This window comes from Coregonus lavaretus (genome assembly GCF_964263955.1).
Source record: "Coregonus lavaretus genome assembly, chromosome: 1".
Taxonomy (NCBI): domain Eukaryota; kingdom Metazoa; phylum Chordata; class Actinopteri; order Salmoniformes; family Salmonidae; genus Coregonus; species Coregonus lavaretus.
This window is the reverse complement of record NC_139988.1, coordinates 5112048-5128649: the sequence shown is the minus strand read 5'-3', so window position 1 is coordinate 5128649 and position 16602 is coordinate 5112048. Positions and strand designations below refer to the sequence as shown.

Sequence of the window (16602 nt, the reverse complement as noted above, 5' to 3'; positions counted from 1 at the left end):
GCAGCAGAACAGTTCATTCAGCCTCATTTACTGCCTTTAAAAAACATAGCTGATATGGCTGACTTGCTTAAACAAATGTGGTTTCTACTGACAATTGAGATGTACAAACTAAGGCATAAGGGGACGACTAGCGGATAAGAGGCAATCTGTAATTTCGATTAAGATATTCATGAGCGAGCTAGGACGGACGTAGTCAATATAACTATTTGTTCAACACTTTTGAAATGTACAGCGACAGAATTCAGAACATGGGCTGTTCTTACAGTGTTCTCCCTGTACACCAAGTCAGAACAGTAGGATAAATAAAGGGGGCATATAAGCAGCCAATGAAAGCTCTCACAATATTCAATGATTACATTTCTCTAAAACAGGTTATAGGCTACAGGTGCACCACCAAGTCAGAACAGTAGGCAAAATTAAGAGGTGAAAATATACCAAATTATTAGGGTGAGGCACATGGACTACTAACAGCTTACTACACAACATACACTAAGTACTACTTTCTTAGCTACAGTATACATATCTCCCTGGCATATTTATGCAGCAGCATACAATACATTTTTGGACTCACCTTGTTGTGCTGTGCTCACTTGAACAGGAAGGTGGTGCGGCGGTCCTTCTTGTGGGCAAATTTTGTCATTAAACTTTGTCATCAAAGTCCGGCATTCTCTGGATTTATGGTGCTTTCAAGACAACAAGGCAGTTATGGTCAATTAACTAATCACATAATCTTGATGTGATTGGCCTGACTGAAACATGGCTTAAGCCTGATGAATTTACTGTGTTAAATGAGGCCTCTCCTCCTGGTTACACTAGTGAACATATCCCCCGCGCATCCTGCAAAGGCGGAGGTGTTGCTAACATTTACGATAGCAAATGTCAATTTACCCCCCAAAAAATGACTGCGTTTCCATCTCTTGAGCTTCTAGTCATGAAATCTATACAGCCTACTCAATCACTTTTTATAGCTACTGTTTACAGGCCTCCTGGGCCGTAGACAGAGTTCCTCACTGAGTTCCCTGAATTCCTATTGGACCTTGTAGTCATGGCAGATAATATTCCAATTTTTGGTGACTTTAATATTCACATGGAAAAGTTCACAGACCCACTCCAAAAGGCTTTCGGAGCAATCATCGACTCATTGGGTTTTGTCCAAATATCTCCGGACCTACTCATTGCCACAGTCATACCCTGGATCTAATTTTGTCCCATGGAATAAATATTGTGGATCTAAATGTTTTTCCTCATAACCCTCGACTATCGGACCACCATCTTATTACGTTTGCAATCGCAACAAATAATCTACACAGACCCCAACCAAGGACCATCAAAAGCTGTGCTATAAATTCTCGGACAACCCAAAGATTCCTAGAGGCCCTTCCAGACTCCCTCCACCTACTCAAGGACGTCAGAGTACAAAAATCAGTTAACAACCTAACTGAGGATCTATATTTAACCTTGTGTAATACCCTAGATGCAGTCGCACCCCTAAAAACAAAAAACATTTGTCACAAGAAACTAGCTCCCTGGTATACAGAAAATACCCGAGCCCTGAAGCAAGCCTCCAGAAAATTGGAACAGAAATGGCGCTCCACCAAACTGGAAGTCTTCCTACTAGCTTGGAAAGAAAGTACAGAGCAATATCGAAGAGCCCTCACTGCTGCTCGATCATCCTATTTTTCCATCCTAATTGAGGAGAATAAGAACAATCCAACATTTCTATTTGATACTGTCGCAAAGCTAACTAAAAAGCATTCCCCAAGAGAGGATGCCTTTCACCTCAGCAGTGATGAATTCATGAACTTCTTTGACGAAAAGATCATGATCATTAGAAAGCAAATTACGGACTCCTCTTTGAATCTGCGTATTTCTCCAAAGCGCAGCTGTCCTGAGTCTGCACAAAACTGCCAGGACCTAGGATCAATGGAGACACTCAAGTTTTGTTATCCTATATCTCTTGACACATTCATGAAAATAGTCATGGCCTCTAAACCTTCAAGCTGCATACTGGATCCTATTCCAACTAAACTACTGAAAGAGCTACATCCTGTGCTTGGCCCTCCAATGTTGAACATAATAAATGGCTCCCTATCCACTGGATGTGTACCAAACTCACTAAAATTGGCAGTAATAAAGCCTCTCTTGAAAAAGCCAAACCTTGACCCAGAAAATGTAAAAGACTATTGGCCTATATCGAATCTCCCGTTCCTCTCAATTTCTTTTGAAAAAGCTGTGGTGCAGCAACTCACTGCCTTCCTGAAGACAACAAATGTATACGAAACGCTTTAGACCCCATCATAGCACTGAGACTGCACTCGTGAAGGTGGTAAATGACCTTTTAATGGCGTCAGACCAAGGCTCTGCATCTCTCCTCATGCTCCTAGACCTTAGTGCTGCTTTTGACACCATCGATCACCACATTCTTTTGGAGAGATTGGAAACCTTAATTGGTTTACACTGACAAGTTCTTGCCTGGTTTAGATCTTATCTGTCGGAAAGATATCAGTTCATCTCTGTGGATGGTTTATCCTCTAACAAATCAATTGTACGTTTCGGTGTTCCTCAAGGTTCCGTTTTAGGACCACTATTGTTTTCACTATATATTTTACCTCTTGGTGATGTCATTCGGAAACACAATTTTAACTTTCATTGCTATGCGGACGACACACAGCTGTACATTTCGATGAAACATGGTGAAGCCCCAAAATTGCCTACCCTGGAAGCCTGTGTTTCAGACACAAGGAAGTGGATGGCGGCAAATGTCTTACTTTTAAACTCGGACAAAACAGAGATGCTAGTTCTAGGTCCCAAGAAACAAAGAGATCTTCAATTATCGAATCGATCTGACAATTAATCTTGATGGTTGTACAGTCGTCTAAAAAAAAACAACTGTGAAGGACCTCTGCATTTTTCTGGACCCTGATCTCTCTTAGACGAATATATCAAGAATATTTCAAGCACAGCTTTTTTCCATCTTCGTAACATTGCAAAAATCAGAAACCTTTTGTCCAAAAATGATGCAGAAAAGCTAATCCATGCTTTTGTCACTTCTAGATTAGCCTACTGCACTGCTCTACTCTCCGGCTACCCGGATAAAGCACTAAATAAACGTCAGTTAGTGCTAAACACGGCTGCTAGAATCTTGACTAGAACCAAAACATTTGATAATATTACTCCAGTGCTATCGCCTCTACACTGGCTTCCTGTTAAGGCTAGGTTGATTTGCTCCTACCTATCGCTCCGATTTGGTCCTGCTGTACATACCTACACGTAAGCTACGGTCACAAGCCGCAGGTCTCCTTATTGTCCCTAGAATTTCTAAGCAAACAGCTGGAGGCCGGGCTTTCTCCTATAGAGCTCCATTTTTATGGAATGGTCTGCCTATCCATGTGAGAGACGTAGACTCGTTCTCAACCTTTAAGTCTTTACTGAAGACTCATCTCTTCAGTAGGTCCTATGATTGAGTGTAGTCTGGCCCAGGGGTGCGAAGTTGAACGGAAAGGCACTGGAGTGACAAACCGCCCTTGCTGTCTCTGCCTGGCCGGTTCCTGTCTCTCCATTGGGATTTTCTGCCTCTGACCCTATTACGGGGGCTGAGTCACTGGCTTACTGGTGCTTTCCATGCCGTCCCTAGGAGGGGTGCGTCACTTGAGTGGGTTGAGTCACTGACGTGATCTTCCTGTCCGGTTTGTCGCCCCCTCGGCTCGTGCAGTGGAGGAGATCTTTGTGGGCTATACTCAGCCTTGTCTCAGGGTTGTAGGTTGGTGGTCTGTTGATATCCCTCTGGTGGTGTGGGGGCTGTGCTTTGGAAAAGTGGGTGGGGTTATATCCTGCCTGGTTGGCCCTGTCCGGGGGTATCGTCGGACGGGGCCACAGTGTCTCCCGACCCACCCTGTCTCAGCCTCCAGTATCTAGGCTGCAATAGTCTATGTGCCGGGGGGCTAGGGTCAGTCTGTTAAATCTGGTGTTATTCTCCTGTCTTATCCGGTGTCCTGTGTGAATTTAAGTATGCTCCCTCTAATTCTCCCTCCCCTCCCGGAGGACCTGAGCCCTAGGACCATGCCTCAGCACTACCTGGCCTGATGACTCCTTGCTGTCCCCAGTCCACCTGATCATGCTGCTGCTCCAGTTTCCAATCTTCTGCCTGCGGCTATGGAACCCTGACCTGTTCACCGGACGTTCTACCTTGTCCCAGACCTGCTGTTTTCAACTCTCACTCTCTACCGCACCTGCTATTTCAACCTCTAAATGCCCGGCTATGAAAAGTCAAGTGACATTTACTCCTGATGTATTGACCTGTTGCAACCACTGTGATTATCATTTGACCCTGCTGGTCATCTATGAACGTTTGAACATCTTGGAGAAAACTCTGGCCTTAATGGCCATGTACTGTTATAATCTCCACCCAGCACAGCCAGAAGGGGACTGGCCACCCCTCAGAGCCTGGTTCCTCTCTAGGTTTCTTCCTAGGTTCCTGCCTTTCTAGGGAGTTTTCCTAGCCACCGTGCTTCTTCATCTGCATTGCTTGCTGTTTGAGGTTTTAGGCTGTGTTTTCTGTATAGCACTTTGTGACATCTGCTGATGTAAAAATGGCTTCATATGGAATCATATAGTAACCCAAAAAGTGTTAAACAAATCAAAATATATTTTATATTCTTCAAATAGCCACCCTTTACCTTGTTGACAGCTTTCCACACCCCTTCTTTTTTGTTGTTGTCATTTAGCAGACGCTCTTATCCAGAGCGACTTACAGTTAGTGAGTGCATACATTTTCATACTGGCCCCCCGTGGGAAACGAACCCACAACCCTGGCGTTGCAAGCGCCATGCTCTACCAACTGAGCTACAGGGGACTCTTGGCATTCTCTCAACCAGCTTCATGAGGTAGTCACCTGTAATGCATTTCAATTAACAGGTGTTCCTTCTTAAAAGTTAATTTGTGGAATTTCTTTCCTTCTTAATGCGTTTGAGCCAATCAGTTGTGTTGTGACAAGGTAGGCGGGGTATACAGAAGATAGCCCTATTTGATAAAAGACCAAGTCCATATTATGGCAAGAACAGCTCAAATAAGCAAAGAGAAATGACAGTCCATCATTACTTTAAGACATGAAAGTCAGTCAATACGGAAAATGTCATGGTATGGGGGTATGGGGGTGCTTTGCTGGTGACACTGTCTGTGATTTATTTAGAATTCAAGGCACACTTAACCAGCATGGCTACCACAGCATTCTGCAGCGATCCCATCTGATTTGGGCTTAGTGGGGCTATAATTTGTTTTTCAACAGGACAATGACCCAACACACCTCCAGGTTGTGTAAGGGCTATTTTACCAAGAAGGAGAGTGATGGAGTGCTGCATCAGATAACCTGGCCTCCACAATCCCCTGACCTCAACCCAATTGAGATTGTTTGGGATGAGTCGGACCACAGAGTGAAGGAAAAGCAGCCAACAAGTGCTCAGCATATGTGGGAGCTCCTTCAAGACTGTTGGAAAAGCATTCCAGGTGAAGCTGGTTGAGAGAATGCCAAGAGTGTGCAAAGCTGTCATCAAGGCAAAGGGTGGCTATTTGAAGAATTTCATATATAAAATATATTTTGATTTGTTTAACACTTTTTTGGTTACTACATTATGTGTTATTTCATAGTTTTGATGTCTTCACTATTATTCTACAATGTAGAAAATAGTAAAAATAAAGAAAAACCCTTGAATGAGTAGGTGTTCTAAAACTTTTGACCGATCGTGTATATGACAGTGTTATAGATCCGTCTCCCCTTACAGCCCTTTTTGGAGTACTACCCATAGGCACCCCCCTGTCAAGAATTCAGTCGGACACTGTTCTTATACAGTGGGGGAAAAAAGTATTTAGTCAGCCACCAATTGTGCAAGTTCTCCCACTTAAAAAGATGAGAGAGGCCTGTAATTTTCATCATAGGTACACGTCAACTATGACAGACAAAATGAGAAAAATAATTCCAGAAAATCACATTGTAGGATTTTTAATGAATTTATTTGCAAATTATGGTGGAAAATAAGTATTTGGTCAATAACAAAAGTTTCTCAATACTTTGTTATATACCCTTTGTTGGCAATGACACCGGTCAAACGTTTTCTGTAAGTCTTCACAAGGTTTTCACACACTGTTGCTGGTATTTTGGCCCATTCCTCCATGCAGATCTCCTCCAAAGATTTTCTATGGGGTTGAGATCTGGAGACTGGCTAGGCCACTCCAGGACCTTGAAATGCTTCTTACGAAGCCACTCCTTCGTTGCCCGGGCGGTGTGTTTGGGATCATTGTCATGCTGAAAGACCCAGCCATGTTTCATCTTCAATGCCCTTGCTGATGGAAGGAGGTTTTCACTCAAAATCTCACGATACATGGCCCCATTCATTCTTTCCTTTACACGGATCAGTCGTCCTGGTCCCTTTGCAGAAAAACAGCCCCAAAGCATGATGTTTCCACCCCCATGCTTCACAGTAGGTATGGTGTTCTTTGGATGCAACTCAGCATTCTTTGTCCTCCAAACACGACGAGTTGAGTTTTTACCAAAAAGTTCTATTTTGGTTTCATCTGACCATATGACATTCTCCCAATCCTCTTCTGGATCATCCAAATGCACTCTAGCAAACTTCAGACGGGCCTGGACATGTACTGGCTTAAGCAGGGGGACACGTCTGGCACTGCAGGATTTGAGTCCCTGGCGGCGTAGTGTGTTACTGATGGTAGGCTTTGTTACTTTGGTCCCAGCTCTCTGCAGGTCATTCACTAGGTCCCCCTGTTTGGTTCTGGGATTTTTGCTCACCGTTCTTGTGATCATTTTGACCTCACGGGGTGAGATCTTGCGTGGAGCCCCAGATCGAGGGAGATTATCAGTGGTCTTGTATGTCTTCCATTTCCTAATAATTGCTCCCACAGTTGATTTCTTCAAACCAAGCTGCTTACCTATTGCAGATTCAGTCTTCCCAGCCTGGTGCAGGTCTACAATTTTGTTTCTGGTGTCCTTTGACAGCTCTTTGGTCTTGGCCATAATGGAGTTTGGAGTGTGACTGTTTGAGGTTGTGGACAGGTGTCTTTTATACTGATAACAAGTTCAAACAGGTGCCATTAATACAGGTAACTGTCACGCCCTGGCGCTGGGACTCTGTTAGGTTGAGCCAGGGTGTGTAGTTTCTATGTGTTTGGGTTATAGGTTCTTTATCTAGCTCATGTGTTTCTGTGTTGGCCGGGGTGGTTCTCAATCAGAGGCAACGAGTGTCAGCTGTTGCTTGTTGTCTCTGATTGGGAACCATACTTAGGCAGCCTGTTCATCTCATTGGCTTGGTGCGGGGAACAGGCTGGGCCGGGCTGGCGACGCGCATCATAGGCTTGGTGCGAGGGACAGGAACAGGCCGGACCGCACTGGGAACACACACCACTGGCCTTACCCGGGGATCAGGAACGGGCCGGACCGGACTGGCAACACACCTCAGTACCTCTCGCCGTGCCTCTACATTTTCCTTCCCTCTACTCGCCAATGGCTCCCATAACCCGGTGGCCTTCTCTCCTCGTCCACTAACTCGCCCCTTATCTGCCTCCAGCAGCCCCGTCGTCCACGGTGTGAGCCCCCCCCCCCCCCCCCTAAACATTTTTTTGGTTTGTCTCTCCCCCGTGGATACCGCCTCCGAGGAGGAATGCCCACCCGGCCCTTCCCTGTTCGGTTTATGTTTGGTGCGGTCGCAGTCCGCGGCTTTGGGGGGGGGGGGGTACTGTCCCGCCCTGGCTCTGGGACTCTGTTAGGTTGAGCCAGGGTGTGTAGTTTCTATGTGTTTGGGTTATAGGTTCTTTATCTAGCTCATGTGTTTCTGTGTTGGCCGGGGTGGTTCTCAATCAGAGGCAACGAGTGTCAGCTGTTGCTTGTTGTCTCTGATTGGGAACCATACATAGGCAGCCTGTTTTGCCACAGTGTTTGTGGGATCTTGTTCCGTGTATGGTTTGTGTCTGTTACCTAGGACTTCACGTATCGTTTTGTTGTTTTGTTTCGTGTGGTGAATCAAAATAAAGTATGTTCACTCATCACGCTGCGCATTGGTCCACTTCTATCGACGATCGTGACAGTAACGAGTGGAGGACAGAGGAGCCTCTTAAAGAAGAAGTTACAGGTCTGTGAGAGCCAGAAATCTTGCTTGTTTGTAGGTGACCAAATACTTATTTTCCAACATAATTGGCAAATAAATTCATTAAAAATCCTACAATGTGTTTTTCTGGATTTTCTTTCTCTCAATTTGTCTGTCATAGTTGACGTGTACCTATGATGTAATTTACAGGCCTCTCTCATCTTTTTAAGTGGGAGAACTTGCACAATTGGTGGCTGACTAAATACTTTTTTTCCCCACTGTATAGGCTACGTATTCTAAAAGTCAAATTCAATCAATCAAATTAATTTATAAAGCCCATCAGTAGATGTCACAAAATGCTTATACAGAAACCCAGCCTAAAACCCCAAAGGGCAAGCAATGCACAGTGGTGGAAAAAGTACCCAATTGTCATACTTGAGTAAAAGTAAAGATACCTTAATAGAAAATGACTAAAGTAAAAGTGAAAGTCACCCAGTAAATTCTACTTGAGTAAAAGTCCAAAAGTATTTGGTTTTAAATATACTTAAGTATCAAAAGTAAATGTAATTGCTAAAATATACTTAAGTATCAAAAGTAAAATTAAAAGTAAAAGTATAAATCATTTCAAATTCCTTACATTAAGCAAACCAGACGGCACGATTTTCTTGTATTTTAAATTTACGAATAGGCAGGGGCACACTCCAAAACTCAGACATAATTTACAAAAAAAGCATTTGTGTTTAGTGTGTCCGCCAGATCAGATGCAGTAGGGATGACCAGGGATTTTCTCTTTAAGTGCGTGAATTAGACCATTTTCCTGTCCTGCTAAGCATTCAAAATGCAATGAGTACTTTTTGGTGTCAGGGTAAATGCATGGAGTAAAAAGTATATAATTTTCTTTAGGAATGTAGTGAAGTAAAAGTAAAAGTTGTTAAAAAATATAAATAGTAAAGTAAAGTACAGATACCCCAAAAAACTACTTAAGTAGTACTTGAAAGTATTTTTGGCAATGCAGATGTGTTGGAAAAAATTGGTGACATAAAGGGTGGTTTCTGTGAGAATTACAGGCAAGGGGCGTTTTACCCTGGGGCCATTTTACCCCAAGACACCCTAAATCAAGTAATTACAGCATGTTTGAGAGGTAGACACTGTAGGACTAATGCATCACAAGAGAGCAAACCACAAAGGACCATGAAATCCCTTGCCACTGTGGCAATACCTTAGGATCATTATAAATTCTACTGACAGTTTGCAGAGAGATTAGGTGGTAGGCGGGACTGGAGAGCACCTGGTGTGCGCGCGCCTGCAGCATGCGCTCGCTCAACTGTTTGGAATTAATCAAACAGGCTATCACATTGAAGGGTAGTGCAATGTCTGTTTTTTTCTCTATTCAAACTAGCGCTGCATCCATCCACCGAGTCTGTTCCAACACAAGGACGTAGATGGTGGTCATCATCCGTGCTGCTCCTGTGTAGTTCTTGGGATTCTCCGCAATCATTCCGAAGCAATTTATAGAGGAATAGTCTAGGTATAGTACAGTATAGGATAATTCAACGAGCCGTTCCTGTTCTTTCCTTCTGTTTTGCTCTTCTTTGGATTTGGCTGCTGGTGCGCTTCGAGCTTCGTGTGTCCGGCGATATGCTGGTGTTCTTCCAACACCATTAGATGTGACAACGTCACGGAAAAGTCTGTTCGGATGAGCGAAAGGGGTCCAAGACTGTAAGTGATGAATTTTACATCTGATCTGATTAGTATTTTGTCGATGGACATGGTAACTCGAATTGGTGTGCATTTACGCAGGGGTCAAATAAATTGCAACCACAGACCATGCAAATAAAATGTTCAATAAGAATAAATCAAAGCTTAAAGATAAGGCATGTATGGTGTTTTAAAAAGCACAAGTGTTAACTTCTAGCATTACTTGCCTTGATGGCCTACTTTCAGATGACGTAGCCTATAATTGATCCATTACAGGTAACATAATAACATTTGCCACTGCCTCTCTTTCCATTGTACGGTCCACATTATATTCCAAAGCCTTGAAAGTCTACGAAAACTTAAGCTAATTTTGCGTTGATTTAAATCCAACATAGAACGACGCACAAGCTCATTTACCAAGAAACTCAAGCTATTGCTCCGGATGCCTTTCTCCAGTCCTTGGTGGCTGACTAAGATAAATTATGTTCTGCTGTTTCATCCTCAAATCCCTAAGCTATAAAACTCTATATGGCCAATGACTGTGTCTGCTGTCGTTGTGAATTTAGAATGACTTGATTTGGATATGGCTAAATGCTGGATCAGTAGTAATTCTCACAAAACCTGAACAAGCACTGCACAGGGTTTTTCAATTATAATATTTCACACCCAAGCAGAAGACAGAATAGACAAACAGCTAACACATAAAGATATATTGGATCCAGGGATATAGAGGTTACAGTCACCAGTGCAGCTAACACAGAAAGATATTGGATCCATGGATAGAGGTTACAGTCACCAGTGCAGCTAACACAGAAATATATATTGGATCCAGGGATAGAGGTTACAGTCACCAGTGCAGCTAACACAGAAATATATATATTGGATCCAGGGATAGAGAGGTTACAGTCACCAGTGCAGCTACCACAGAAATATATATTGGATCCAGGGATAGAGGTTACAGTCACCAGTGCAGCTAACACAGAAATATATATATTGGATCCAGGGATAGAGAGGTTACAGTCACCAGTGCAGCTACCACAGAAATATATATTGGATCCAGGGATAGAGGTTACAGTCACCAGTGCAGCTACCACAGAAATATATATTGGATCCAGGGATAGAGGTTACAGTCACCAGTGCAGCTACCACAGAAATATATATTGGATCCAGGGATAGAGGTTACAGTCACCAGTGCAGCTACCACAGAAATATATATTGGATCCAGGGATAGAGGTTACAGTCACCAGTGCAGCTACCACAGAAATATATATTGGATCCAGGGATAGAGGTTACAGTCACCAGTGCAGCTACCACAGAAATATATATTGGATCCAGGGTTATATCTGTTATAGTTAAGAGTTTGTTCCATATAACATTCCACCACATTACAATTTCCAATATAATTTTTTAAATCATGAAGTCCTCCTTTTTTTGATCTGTCAAATAGTTTCAAAGTACAATAATAAAAGACATTGACTGTTCCATACTCCCCAGGGTCCAGAACCATCTGTCTATGAGCACTATAGCACTCATTTGAATGTCTGAGAAGAGTCCATCACACCCCTTTTGATTACAATTGTTACAAATAACCTGTTTTTGCTTCAAATCAAATTTTATTTGCCACATGTGCCAAATACAAGAGGTGTAGACCTTACAGTGACATGCTTACTTACAAGCCCTTAACCAACAATGCAGTTTTAAGAAAAAAAGTGTTAAGTAAAAAATAGATAAGTAAAAAATAACAAATAATTAAAGAGCAGCAGTAAAATAAAATAATAGCAGGGAGGCTATATACAGGGGGTACCGGTACAGAGTCAATGTGCGGGGGCACCGGTTAGTCGAGGTAATTGAGGTAATATGTACATGTGAGTAGAGTTCAAGTGACTATGCATAGATAATAAACAGAGTAGCAGCAGCGTAAAAGAGGGGGTGGGGGTGGGGGGACAATGTAAATAGTCCGGGTAGCCATGATTAGCTGTTCAGGAGTCTTATGGCTTGGGGATAGAAGCTGTTAAGAAGCATTTTGGACCTAGACTTGGCGCTCCGGTACCGCTTGCCGTGCGGTAGCTGAGAGAACAGTCTATGACTAGGGTGGCTGGAGTCTTTGATCATTTTTAGGGCCTTCCTCTGACACCGCCTGGTATAGAGGTCCTGGATGGCCCTGGATGGCAGGAAGCTTGGTGTGTTTTTGTAGAGAAATCGCTCAAAGTGTCGCCTTGGAAACCATAGAGACTCTTGCATTCAACAACCTTCTGGACCTCCATGAAATGTGAGTGTGTTTCCCCCCGGACTAGAACATGGAGCTCATAGAAAGAGTTTCATCTGCTTTCTTGTATCGGCTGACCTTTTTTTCAAGATAGTGTTCTAGATTCTCCGTGGCCAACGTGATTAAGACATTTAAGCATGTTAACCCCCGCAAGGCTGCCGGCCCAGACGGCATCCCTAGCCGCGTCCTCAGAGCATGCGCATACCAGCTGGCTGGTGTGTTTATGGACATATTCAATCTCTGCCTTTCCTAGTCGGCTGTTCCCACATGCTTCAAGATGGCCACCATTGTTCCTGTACCCAAGAAAGCAAAGGTAACTGAACTAAATGACTATCGCCCTGTAGCACTCACCTCTGTCATCATGAAGTGCTTTGAGAGACTAGTCAAGGATCATATCACCTCTACCTTACCTGTCACCCTAGACCCACTTCAATTTGCTTACCGCCCTAATAGATCCACAGACGATGCAATCGCCATCACACTGCACACTGCCCTATCCCATCTGGACAAGAGCAACACCATAGTACCCTCCAAGCTCATCATCAAGCTCGACGCCCTGGGTCTGAACCCCGCCCTGTGCAACTGGGTCCTGGACTTCCTGACGGGCCGCCCCCAGGTGGTGAAGGTAGGAAACAACATCTCCACTTCGCTGATCCTCAACACTGGGGCCCCACAAGGGTGCGTGCTCAGCCCCCTCCTGTACTCCCTGTTCACCCATGAATGCGTGGCCAAGCACACCTCCAACTCAATCATCAAGTTTGCAGATGACACAACAGTAGTAGGCTTGATTACCAACAATGACGAGACCGCCTACATGGAGGAGGTGAGGGCTCTGGGAGTGTGGTGCCAGGAAAATAACCTCTCACTCAACATCAACAAAACAAAGGAGATGATCGTGGACTTCAGGAAACAGCAGAGGGTGCACCCCCCTATCCACATCGACGGGACCGCAGTGGAGAAGGTGGAAAGCTTCAAGTTCCTTGGCGTACACATCACAGACAAACTGAAATGGTCCACCCACGCAGACAGTGTGGTGAAGAAGGCGCAACAGAGCCTCTTCAACCTCAGGAGGCTGAAGAAATGTGGCTTGGCACCTAAAACCCTCACAAACTTTTACAGATGCGCAATTGAGAGCATCCTGTCGGGCTGTATCACCACCTGGTACGGCAACTGCACCGCCCGCAACCGCAGGGCTCTCCAGAGGGTGGTGCGGTCTGCCAAATGCATTATCGGGGGCAAACTACCCGGCCTCCAAGACACATACAGCACCCGATGTCACAGGAAGGCCAAAAAGATCATCAAGGACATCAACCACCCGAGCCACTGCCTGTTCACCCAGCTATCATCCAGAAGGCGAGGTCAGTACAGGTGCATCAAAGCTGGGACCGAGAGAATGAAAAACTGCTTCTATCTCAAGGCCATCAGACTGTTAAATAGCCATCACTAGCACATTAGAGGCTGCTGCTGCCTATTGAAATCACTGGCCACTTTAAGAAATGGAACACTAGTCACTTTAATAATGTTTACATATCTTGCACTACTCATCTCATATGTATATACTGTATTCTATTCTATAATATTCTACTGTATCTTAGTCCATGCCGCTCTGTCATTGCTTGTCCATATACATGTATATTTTCATAAATTCCATTCCTTACTAGTTTTGTGTGTATTAGGTGTCTGTTGTGAAATTGTTAGATATTACGGCACTGTCGGAGCTAGAAGCACAAGCATTTTGCTACACCCGCAATAACATCTGCTAAACACGTGTATGTGACAAATAACATTTGATTTGATTTACAGGTGATGTTTGTGACGTTTAATAATATGTCATTGCAAGTGACTTATAACTAATATTTCAGCTTGGGTGACATGCTGTATAACTACAATGGTGAAACGTCAACATCTTGACTTATTCTACTGAGAACATGTTGCCAGGTAAAGTAATGAGGCTATGTTGTGAATATATGAAGGGGACTGGCTGAAATCAGGAGGGTGCTGTATGTCAGATGTGTGCTGTTTCTGGTGTCATATTAACTTTTGTTTTGCAGCTTCATTAAGAACACACGGAGCCTGGTGCACATCGCTTGAAGGACGTTCAACAACCTTCCTAAGCTGCGTTATCTCTGAACATTAAGAGATACCAGATACCATACTACACAGATGTGGCTATATGTACAGTATGTATGTCACACTATGGCCGTGCCCCCTATTCCCATTATAGTCCACTACTTTGTGTTCCCTCTATAGTCCACTACTTTGTGTTCCCTCTATAGTCCACTACTTTGTATTCCCTCTATAGTGCACTACTTTTGACCAGGGCCCAGGGCAGGATTACCAAACAGGCCCCCAGATAGCATATGATAGCAAAATGTGTAGAATTGCAGGAAAATAACTTTAAAACTTTAAAACTGTCTCTCAGCCTCATGGCAAAATGTGTGCCCCGGTGCCCCAAATGTGGTAGTCCGGCCCTGCAGGGCTCTGATCAAAAGTAGTGAACTATCGAGGGAATAGGGTGCCATTTGGGACGCAGGCTATCTCTGTCTGCATAGTGAGGGCTCCTTCCTCCCCTGATAATGCTACTAGTCTGGTTTATTCATTCACATACTTTATCATACTGCGCTACCACGTACATGTTGACACTTTGACCTCACACTAGTTTATTTCAATTCAGTTCAGTAAATATTTATTGTTCCCAGAGGGTACAAAACATAGAAACCATATGATACAGCATACATAAGGGATGGGAAGACCTTGGTAAGGTAGTGCAAATACGTTATTATTAAATTATGAAGTAATATAAAGATATTCTTGATATGCATTAACAGGAGTATATCAAACACTGGGATAATGGTGTTTCCTGACAGGACATCTATCCATTCTCTGGAACCTTGGAACCAACATTTTGTCTTGTACGAATGTGAAGGAAAAATGGGTGCATCAACAACAGGAAAAGAGATGCAGCCTTGTCCAGAAGAGGTAGCGGCGCGACACTCTCATTACATTTTAATTTTATTAGAAATGAATTAAAAACACTGATGTTATGGTCATGGTGGACCTTCATCAGGCAGACTTGTAAGTATGGGTCAGTGATTTTGAAGGGCTTGTCTGTTGAAAAGTAAATAGAGGCCTAAACAGTATCATATCAACTTAATCCAAAACTTGTCTTACAGGGATATCTGTAACAACCTGTCAATATCAGAAAATGCTTTTGTTGGCATGACAACTGAATACACTGCAATGTAAGTACTGTGTTATTATAATGAGTATTTTTCCAATCCAATGGACCGTATAGTCATAAGAACCTGACGTGTGGAAATGACATTGGCTATACTGAATGACATTTAAAGTCACTAACTCTCATTATTGCTTACTCAGGATCTGGGATCTAGGCCTAAAAGCCAATGGTGTTAACATTGTTTTCTCTCTATTCCAGGAACCTGTTCAACAACGGCATTAGAGAAATATAAGACTACGCCTTTAATGGGACTAAGCTAAATAAATTGTACTATTCATTTTTTAAATTATTCAGATTTTTTTCAGGGGGTGCTGCAGCACCCCTAATTCCCACAACTATGCTGGTGGGAGGAGCTATAGGTGGACTGGCTCATTGTAATGGCTGGAATGGAAGACATGGAATGGGAAACTCATCAAACATATGTTAGACTCCATTCCATTTATTCCATTCCGACCATTACATTGAGCCCGTCCTCCTATAGTTCCTCCCACCAGCCTCTTCTAATTTACACCTGGGGCGAGTGTCACAGGAGGGATCTGAACCTGGGTCTCCCATGGGAGAAACCAGCATCTTAAAAGGAAACTGTATTTTGGGCCGAGGGACACAGATTCCCGCTATGCGAGGGATATAACTAGTAATGAAGTGGGCTATACCTGGTAGAAGTTTGGAATGAATGAGACTAATCCCATGCATTGTTCACAGAGAGTATTAATTACCATTACAGGATGTAGCTTGAATAATACATGTACGCAGTAATACGGGAAATTAGAAACAGAAAAAGTGAAATTGATTCCAACATTCTATTATCAACATACCTAGATAAGGGCGCATGAGGTTCTCATGTAGGGGGAAAGCTGCATCTCCCAGGAAAACATGAGATAATAAAAAATAAATCAAAACAACCGTCCCACTCCTTCAGTCACATTCAAATCACATCAGGTGCCTGTGAGGGTGGAGCATTCATCAACATGATTCCTTGTAATGCCTCTGCAAAAAAGTTCCTGAGTCCCAAAAAACGCTCAGCCGCATTCACAATGATGCCTATTTTCTCCTATTTCCTCTCCGTTTGTGCTGTGCAGTTGATAACCAAAGTAATAAACGCTAGGAGTCCATGTTCTTAACATGCAACATGTCAGAATCCCCCTGTTGACAAGGAATATTATCTGGTGTCTCTACTCCTACTACCATTACTTCTTCAACTTCACTCTTTTCTTCCAGTCTTCTCAACGCCTCCAGATAGGAGACATTCTGGACAGCCCTTATTCACCACCTCTGTCTCCTTCACCCTAACAGGACACTTCAGGAATTCG

The 16602-nt window shown here is 43.5% G+C and overlaps 1 pseudogene across 1 annotated transcript; it reads left to right on the top strand.

Annotated features, from left to right (window-relative positions):
- Positions 1–9532: 9532 nt before the first annotated feature.
- Positions 9533–16375, top strand: LOC311119848 (lutropin-choriogonadotropic hormone receptor-like; annotated as a pseudogene). The gene is made up of 8 exons: positions 9533–9559; positions 9649–9874; positions 11961–12057; positions 14106–14180; positions 14883–14966; positions 15228–15296; positions 15491–15559; positions 16372–16375. The product of its transcript is annotated as a lutropin-choriogonadotropic hormone receptor-like (transcript).
- The last annotated feature ends 227 nt before the right edge of the window (positions 16376–16602 follow it).